At 45.8% G+C, this 9,501-nt stretch overlaps 1 protein-coding gene across 1 annotated transcript in view; it reads left to right on the top strand.

Moving 5' to 3' along the window:
- The window catches only part of kcna4 (potassium voltage-gated channel, shaker-related subfamily, member 4), a gene marked incomplete at its 5' end in the record, with an annotated part of 26,092 nt that extends 17,346 nt beyond the window's left edge, over window positions 1-8,746 (top strand). Inside the window, one exon of the mRNA XM_079737105.1 lies at window positions 3,569-8,746. The remainder of the gene's footprint in view (window positions 1-3,568) is intronic.
- Window positions 8,747-9,501: the final 755 nt, after the last annotated feature.

Raw genomic sequence — 9,501 nt, 5'->3', positions numbered from 1 at the left:
TACTTTGAAACCTGCTGGAGGCCTTGAGTGACGGTGACACTCAAAGCAGAGCACAGCCTAGTCTCTCCAACTCGCTCGTTCCTCTTATCAGCCATTTGGAGTAGCCTCATATTAAAAGATATAAGACAGGGTCACTAAGTTGCCCTCGCTCTCTCTCCTTCTTCCTCAACACACTCACTGCACACAGAGATGGGAGTGGGCAGCATCTCTGCTATCCCTTCCCCGGCAGGAACGACGCACTCATGTGTGTGAGAGAGGAGAGTGGTTAGTGGACCCGATAGAGGGGTTTGGTGATAGCCGGGGTCAGGCACGCGTGTGTGTGCGGTTCACTGGAAGGCACACTCGCTGTGCGGTCAGTGACTTCATGTTTCCCGGAGATAAAGAGCAGAGCTGAGGAGGACGAAGACAACAGAGAGAGCGAGCGCTGGGGCGTGCGAGGGAAGAGCGTGTGATCCAACATGGTGGAGAGATGACCTGCTCCTCTTGAGAACGGGGCGCCAGGTGACCACGTGAACACGCTCTGCTCCTCCAACACGAGGAGCAGAGCGTGTTCTGGACTGAACCGCTCCAACAGGGAACAGGTGCTTATCAACGAGGACGCATCCTTAACATTAATAACAATAATTACCTCACTAGTGATGGTGGTGGTGGGGGTTGTAACATTAGGACTATTTGTATTCATATAATAACACGTTTTATGCAGCAATTTGGATGAGCAGTTTTTTGTGCAATCAAGTGGTGTAGGGACTGAATTAATGAATACAGTCTGTATGTAGCAGGAACCAAATTTAATTCAGTCGTTTTATTGATGAATTTGTGTCTTCATCACGTATTCAATGATTGTGGCTTTTAAATTGTAATGAGGAGGTGGTACTGTTTGAGGGCTGGATGGGTCATTATTTAACAACAAGGACTTATTTTATATGTTGTTTATTTGATCTCATATTGCCGGTATCAGGTGGTACTGTTATGGATGCATTTGTCAGCCTTTAATATAAGTAGGGATTCATTCCTAGTCTTGAACGTGGATAGTATCACTAGTTATAATCTTGTTAAGTGAGGAGAAGGAGAAAGCAGAATGCTGGAGAGAAACCTGGGAAACGTAGATGATCTTTAAAATAATGTCATCGAAAACAGTGGAAGAAATCGACTGAAGGAATTATATTCAGCCTGCTTTGCTTCCCTCGTGGCCTGAGCTCAGAAGTCCTTCCCTGTCTGTTTGTCTGTTTACCTTGTCCAGGAGTCTTTCAGAGGACGCGGAATTCTGTGGTTGTGGAAACAACGGCCGTGTTGTTGGAACGGCTATTTTTAGAGAACCGATTACATTTCTGGTACATTAATGTCAGCGGGATTGAAGTCTGTGACTGGGTATTCATAACCTAAAAACCAGTGTATATTCTTCACGGACGAACTCGGCAAGAAAAACCCTTTCAGGCCGGCATAATCTGTTCTGATAGTCCGCTCCGATTTAATCAACTCAAGAGAGCTGAAGGCGCCGTTTACACCAGAGGAAGATCGTGATTCTACAACCGTTTTTGCATTTTGATAGTATCTAGATTCAGAACGTGTTTACACAACGCGCTGAGACCAGTCTCAACCGGTTTGAAGCAGGGAGACGGCATTACTTCGGACAATGCCCTGGAACGTTTTCCTAATGGAAACGCAGGGTCGGGGTTCGTAGCGTCGTGAGGACAGCGGGCCTGGAGCAGAGACGACTCAGAGGACCGTCGGCCGGCTGTATGCCGACCGGGGACACCGGAGCCGAGACGCCTCAGACACATAGGGCCCCAGACACACAGGACCGCAGGGCACGGGACTGCACTATGTTTCCGCTGGAGATTATTGTTAGAAGATAACAGCGGATCGATCAGCACACACCCCCTCCGGAGGTGGGGTTGACAACGGTTGCTACACTCTCTCCCACACCTGTTCCCGGAGGTGTAGCGGAGACAACGTCCTCTTTGCGCCCTGATCTCAAAACGCTCTGTTGTAATTACACTTCAGACAGCGTCTATGACTGCATCAGAATGCATATTGCGGAGGAATCAATACCACGGTTCTACTCGTCGTACAAAGAATACACTTAGCGTGACTGTTGGCCGAGCGCCCCGAGGCTGCTGACCTCTCCTCAGTCAGTCGGTCTGCGTTACAAAGAGAGACCGCCGCCCCCCCATTCCACCCCTTTACACGCTGACTTCATTAATACATATTTGATAGTACTCATGACACCGAGCCAACGTCTCCAATCGCCAAACGTTGCCTAATTCCGTGATCCCAGCGTATTACAGAGCACCGCGTTGCACCGACTGCAGCCGCATGCTGGTGATCAGCAGCGAGGCAGAGCAGGGCCTGCGTCTCCTACTCACAGTACCGCAGTAAAGTCACAACAAGCAGCCACGTTGTAGTGCCTTTGTTTGGGTTCCTCACCTCCGCAAACACAGTGATGATCAGAGCCGCCACTCCCCATCACCCCAGCCTTGATTATGGATGATTCAGATCTGCTGTGGTTTACCTACAGGTGGAGATGGTTTCTGCTAAAGTCTTCCTTCGCTCCACGTCGGTGGAGAGGAGGAACACAGGTTGTTGAAGTGCTTGTGACCGGGCATATATGGCACATTTAAAGCTAATGACCTGTTTTGTTAATTTGTCTTTATTTTTACCAGAGAAGCAGCGAATAAGGCCAGGAGCAGAGCGGATCCTGTGTTCAGACTGTCGTAGTAATTGCCTTGCGCCGGCTGAAGCAGTAATTGCCTACAGAATGTCTGCAACTCCTCAGAGACGCGTGTATGAGATGCTCAAATTATCGAGGTGGAGAATTATACACCAGCTGGTCTGCTTATAAGCAGGGCTGTCGCGTCCGCACGCGTCTTAATAACCACAGACACTCTGACAGCCACACATGACAATTATTCACATGGCGGTCTACCGCAGAATCCCAAAACTAAAATATATACGGTTTGTCCAAATGTGAGCGGAAAGACCCTGGGAGATAGGCCTGTGGAAATAAGCACGTGCATACATATGCACAATCACGCACACATACGCACTCACACACACAAACACACACACACACACACACACACTACTCCCAACAATGTGTGTCAACAGCACGCGCACACATACACACATGTATGCACTCACACGCATGCACGCACCCACACACGTACACAAACACACGCACACACACACCCACCCACACACACAAACACACGCACACCCCTCCTGACAATGTGCCCCCCCTCCGTCAGGGCGGGGTGCAGGGGTTAATGTCCGGTAACGGCTGGACCCCCTGAGAGCTTAAGGGTGGACACCAGGGTGTTCAGGACATCATAAACGAGGCTTAATGGGCCAGTGTGGGCCCCATTACCCATAATAGAGGCCCTGGATGCCGGCCGGTCCCCGGGGCCGGTCCCCGGGGACCGGCCCCGGGGACCGGCAGGGTGTGGTGAGGACGGCCAGCGACTGGGCCAGCACTTTGCTTCGGGGCGGGGGGGCTATGCAACACTGTCGCTTCCTGCCTAGAATGATGATTGATTAGATGCCCTTCCTGTTCCTGTTTCTGTTGCAGTGTGCCCAGTGGAGCCCCCCCCCCCCCGTCTGTCCGTCCGTCCGTCCATCCGTCCTTGGAAACTGCGGAGAACGAGCAGAACTTTGTGACCGGTCATCCTGAGCGCCAGTGGACACCGGGAAGAGCGAGGACGTTTATTGGGAAAAGAGTCAGAGAGGTTCTCTGAATGGAGACGAGCTCCGAGCGCTGGGAGCTGAACAGTGAGTCACGGCCCAAACGATTGCCTTAAACAAATACAGAAATATATACGCAGATGTACGAAGAGACAATGTTTAGAGACTTATACGAGTTCAAAGGTGTTTCTTTCTTTACGTGAAACCAGTGTGTCGTAAAGGAAGAGAGATGTGAATATTTTACTATGATAGAGAACTATGTTTGGGTGTAATGTTTTCCTGGGTCTGCTTCGTAGGTGTCTTGGTTAGCCGGCAGCGGGATAGCTCTCGCTGCACGTGCGCAGTAAGCAGTATGACTGGATCTATTTTTATCTTGTTTTGTATCCTCAACCAAACACGCGCTCGCCAATCTCTTGTTTCTCACCATTTCATAACTCCGATACCCACGACGAACCGATAGTACAACGAAGGGTGGGAAGAGAGCAGCGAGAGGGAGAAATACAAGACATATCCGGGCGACTGATGCATCGCAGTCCATAAAACACGTTCCTTACAAATCGATCCACCTTAACAAAGATGTCAGGCACATGTAGACAAACATGATTTTCTGCCACATTTACTTTTATCACAGAGGTGGTGGAAAATCCTGGGCATTCGATGCCCAAAGATGAATCTAAAGATGAAGAACTTTTTCTCTTTTCTTTTCTCAGATGCAAAATGTAGAGTTGCCAGCTGCTGGCTGAGGCGTTTCCACGTTAAAGTTAATTGTATGCAAAGTAACATGGAGGTGTGTTCTATTCTATTTTTTTAAACCTAGCCTTGATAATTACATAACCAAAGGTGAAACCCTGTCTGTTGTGGACTTCTGGAACATGTCGTGACATAATAGTTGCACACTGAATAGAACAAAATGTAAATACGCAGATGTTTATACGTGTGTGTCTCTGATGTGAAAATAGAGTACTTTTTGAGAGTTTTCCTTCTCCTTTCTTTGACTGTTACTAACCTTCATCCCGCTGTGTTGTCTGTGTCTGTCGGTGATGGGGCGGTCTGTCGTACACACTAGAGGACCGCTGCTCAGCATCCTCTGTGGTCATGGTAACGGCAGCGGGGGCTTTGTTAACCATCCCATCATAAATGTCACACCTTGTGCTCTACGTCATTCCCAACCCGGAGCGCTGGCTATCGCCGGCCTCTCTCCTGATTCCAGAAGCATCCTTTGGTCTGACGCTGTCTTTGTAAACTTTAGGGGTTTACGAGTGTGGAGGTGATTGCAACACGTTTTCGATGTCATAATGAGGAGGTACATATCAGTTATGTCAATTTGAACTTAGTTTGTGATCACATTAAGGCAGTTCAAAATGATGGATAAATATATTAGGTAACACCTTATGAAAAGGGTACATTAATTAACCGTTAATAGACATTAGTTTATGCAGTGATAAGCATTATTTTATAGCATAAGCATGGGGGTTATGATTAGGGGTTGGGTTAGTGGTTTAGGTTTAGGGTTAACACCCTTAGTAAAGGTTTACTACACCAATAGCTAACTGTTAATTAATGTGAGTCAATGCTTAATAGTGCATTAACTAAACTTATCGATGGCTCATTAGTGTACCCTTATTGTAAAGTGTTACGGTATATCTTTGTCTGTTGCCTGGACTGGCCAAACCTCCTGGCCTCCACATAGGACAGCACAATACCAGTGTGTTGGGCCCCCTATATAACAAGGTTACAAAATAAAAGTTTGATGTGAGTTTTTGTGTTTGGTTGGAAATATAATGGACCTTATTGATCTTAATACCTAGAGACCCAGACTAGAATGTATAGTCGTAAAGTATTCAGGGTCGGGATGGAAATCTCCTCATGCAAGTGAAACCAAGTAAGGGGATTTATGATGGAGCTTTTAGTTATTTTCACAACATTTGCAATTCGGGGAATAAAAAGGCCTGTTTCATAAAATAGAACATCAAATACTGTAGCTTGTGACCAGTAATTATAAAGGATTTCATTGTTCTCACCTTTCGCTACGGTCTGCTTGTTATTGCAACCAAGCCTCGCTAAAGGAGAATTATCTCTCTGAAATCTTGTTGTGAGAAATGTCCTTATTATCATTCAAATCTAAACTCTCCCTCACCCAAATCTTTGAGACATTATTAAGCAACACTTTATCTCCTCCAACAACACAAACTCTTCTTTCTCTTCTTCCTCTTACTCAAGTCTCAGGAGACTTATCAGACAGAGAGACTTGGACACAATAACAATCAGACCGGATCAAGCGAAAGGTGAATTAGAAAGGATTATTTCCCTGCAGGAATCCTTTCTATAACGTTAGAATATAATCTGAGCCTGTCAGTGGCAGATACAGGCCCGTTAAGAGGACGTACAGTGACAGGGTGCTATGCCCCAAAGGATTACATGGCCGCCTGATTCCCGGGTTACGGCTGAGTCACTGTCCCCCGATTCTCGACCAATTAGTCCCTGAGACCCAAAGGGAACCGAGCACTCTGGGTCTCCTTTAACGACCATAAGCCACACAACTGAATCCGATTGGAAGATCATTTTTGGAGAGTCGTTGACTATGACACTATATATTTAATATTCATGTGATTATAATCCACCAATCACATGCAGAAATACTGGAACACAAGAAAGATATATTAATTTATGTCTTGCCTGGAATACTGAGCATAGCATAATGGGGTTTGGGTTCTAATATATTGGATGATAATCTGATTATTAATAGAAAAATATAAATAACACAGAATTGTTTACATAAAAGATGCTACTAATTGTTTGCATTGCTTGACAAACATTACCTTGACCAGCATTAATTATCAAAGGATTGTGAAGATGATCTTTTCTCTAAAACCTTCACATGCATTCAGTCACCGAGACGTCTCACACACAGAAGCAGAGCGTCGTTCGTCTGCTCTCAGAGGACGTTGGTGGAGAGGAAAACACGAGTCCTTGAAAATTAAAACATTATTCCAAAAAAGTATGCAGGTTGTTTAAAGAAAGAGATCAAATTATATTTAAATAATTATAAACAATGGGGCTACAATTAGAAGGAAACTTGATGAAGATGGCAGCGTTTAAATCACGAGACATTTGGATTCAGAAGCAGTCCTCCTAGTGTCTGCTGATGGACGGCGGTCCCGTCCGGTTAGGAGGTCAGACTCTTCCTCGGAGAGCCTGATGAACAGACTCTTCAGACTCTTCCTCGGAGGTCGCACGGGGCTGTGGGCTCGGTGTTTCCCAGCTGTTCAAAATATGCCTAGAACCATCCGATGGTTGTCTAATAAAACAACAAGTTCCTGTAAGTATATCGAGGGGTTTAAAGGCTGAAACTCTAGACACATGTTGTTGATGTTAAACTACTGCAATATGATCTGCAGTGTTGCAGGTTTAGGAGAACAAATTCGTTTTTATTGTTTTGTTTCGTTACCCACCACTTTGGAAGAAACTAGAAATAAATTGTGAAACGAAAAATAAACACAAAAGTTGAGTGAGGAATCAGATAATTGTAATGCGTAGCTTCAGGGTGGTTTCACTCGATGAAGGGCTAGTCTACGAGCGGCTCTTTGGTGCACTCTGAGGGACTTACAGCGACGAACACAACACAATCAATCAGCCCAGTCAGCCAGAACTTCTAGAGACAGGGAATTGTCTGCATTACGTTGAGGATGAAATCCCTTCCTACCTTAAGTATTTATCATAGCACATCTCTAAAGCACAGAGGCCCTCCAGACGAGAAGGACACAATCCTGAAATTACTAAAACAACCGAGTGCCAACAGGGAGAACAACTGAATACGTCTTAGGAATACAGCATCTCTCTATCGATCTAGAGTCCAACCAAACAGACAGGACAGGAGAGAACTTACGGACCCTGACCACCGTCTCCCTGCCGTTGTCTCCATTCAGGCCATGTGGGCATTGTGGTGGAGGGGCTGGGAGGGAGGTTACTACATTTCTTTCTTTCTTTCATTCTTTCTATGTTTTCTTGCCTCTATGTCGTCTCGGTTCATGGTTGTAGATATGCGAGCTCTCTGAATGTGAGATGATAATAGTATTTAATTGATGTTAGACAAGGTTGTATTATTCAAAGCTTCAACCAATAAGGCCATGCCTATTGATGATGGAGGACTTTCTTATTATTGTTGTTCAAACTCCAGTAAAAAAATGACGTAAAAATAAATCAATCCTAAAAATGGATTGGTCTACGGCACGAACTAGCCTAACTTATTACAGCGTTTGGACTGAGATGACGCAGAGGCATGTCATATACAACCACGATGTTCTGGAAGTGTTCAAGTGTCGCCGGTGCGCCCCTCACAACCCTTCCCGTCCCCCCTGCTGAGAGCCAGCGGCCGCAGACAAGCACCTCCTCACAGCGGACGGAGAGGAGGTCCCTGACGAACCCACCCGGAGAACCAGTGTGCTGGTGAGGGCCGCCTTCAGCCGTTCTACGTGGAGGGACACCTTAGAGAGAGGGTAGGCAGGCGGGCATCGAACCCATGAGTCAACAGATATCTATGCAAGGTGGAGCAGTTGGATCAGCCAAGGTCACGTCCCGTCACAGCGCTAGTGCAGCGGTGGTCCCGGTCTCTGCAGAACTCTGTGATTCCACCGTCACACGCTGGGTGGTCCCGTCTAGAAAACATCTCACTGACGCTGCATTCGGCCCCACCTGCACACGTGCCACCCCTCGGTGTTCACTCTAAGCTCTCGCTGTTTACGCTCTCATCCCAACGAGTCATCTTAGAGCTCCATGACTTCAATATAGATCAGCAATGGAAATGAAATGGATTAATGATGAGCAAAAACACAGCCGCTCCCTTGGTTGAGGAGGTTTCCCAGCGTTGTCCGTGTGAGTTGTGGCCAGCCTTGCGTTAATTCTGCATGATGCTTTGTTGTGGAAGAACGCGTCCCACTGATGTGTGTTTGTATCCCTCCCTCCATCCGACTGTGTCTGTCCTGGAGCTTGTCATCCAGACCCTTTACTCCTCCTCCTCCTCCTCCTCCTCCTCCTCCTCCTCCCTTTTCCTTTCTTACTTACGTCTTTTTGGTATACCTTCCAACTTTTGGATTTTCTACATTCATATCATTTTTGTAGGCAGCAATATGAGATGTGATTGAAAATGGAATCTGTGCAATGTTGATTAAAGAAAAAAAATATAATATATTCAATAAAAATTCTGAAAGCACTTTCCGTTCATGCGGTCGTTTGTTTGTGTCTCTCCCTATGATCAGGAACATCTAGTATGCTGTGCTCATAGCCTTCGTTCTACCTGGGTTCATGGAGCTGTCGGCTTACATCGGATGCTCCTGTTTTGTTCTGTATTAAACTACCTGGTGTTAACCTTTTATACTTGGCAGTGTTTATGGCTGAGCAAAGTAATTGGAAAGAAAGGATATGGTTTATGGTTGAAATCTATAATTATTTTCTTTGACAATGATCTTTTTTAAATAATCATGAAGTGGTACATGTCATACATAATGGTAAATACCTGAACCTAAATGTTGAACAATGTTAAAATCAACCAAATCTGCATCATAAGAAACAAACTTGTGATCAAAATGGCAGGCTCTTGAGTTTTGGGCAGCATTTATTTATCTATTGAGTTATTCTCATAAAGAGGAGGAGGAGGAGGAGGAAGGTTTTCTGCAACAATCGATCATTTTGCAGAACTTAAGTTTGTTTGGGTGTATTGGGCTCTAGCTGTAAATGCAAAACTAAAGAATTAAGACCAAAAACATTCCCAGAACACTTGGGGAACGGGACAGCAACAAGCGTTTTCTCTCAAATAATCAGTCA

The sequence above is a fragment of the Pollachius pollachius genome, assembly GCF_949987615.1.
Source record: "Pollachius pollachius genome assembly, chromosome: 5".
Taxonomy (NCBI): Eukaryota; Metazoa; Chordata; class Actinopteri; order Gadiformes; family Gadidae; genus Pollachius; species Pollachius pollachius.
The sequence above is the reverse complement of the archived record's forward strand: the minus strand, read 5'-3'. Positions and strand labels throughout refer to the sequence as shown.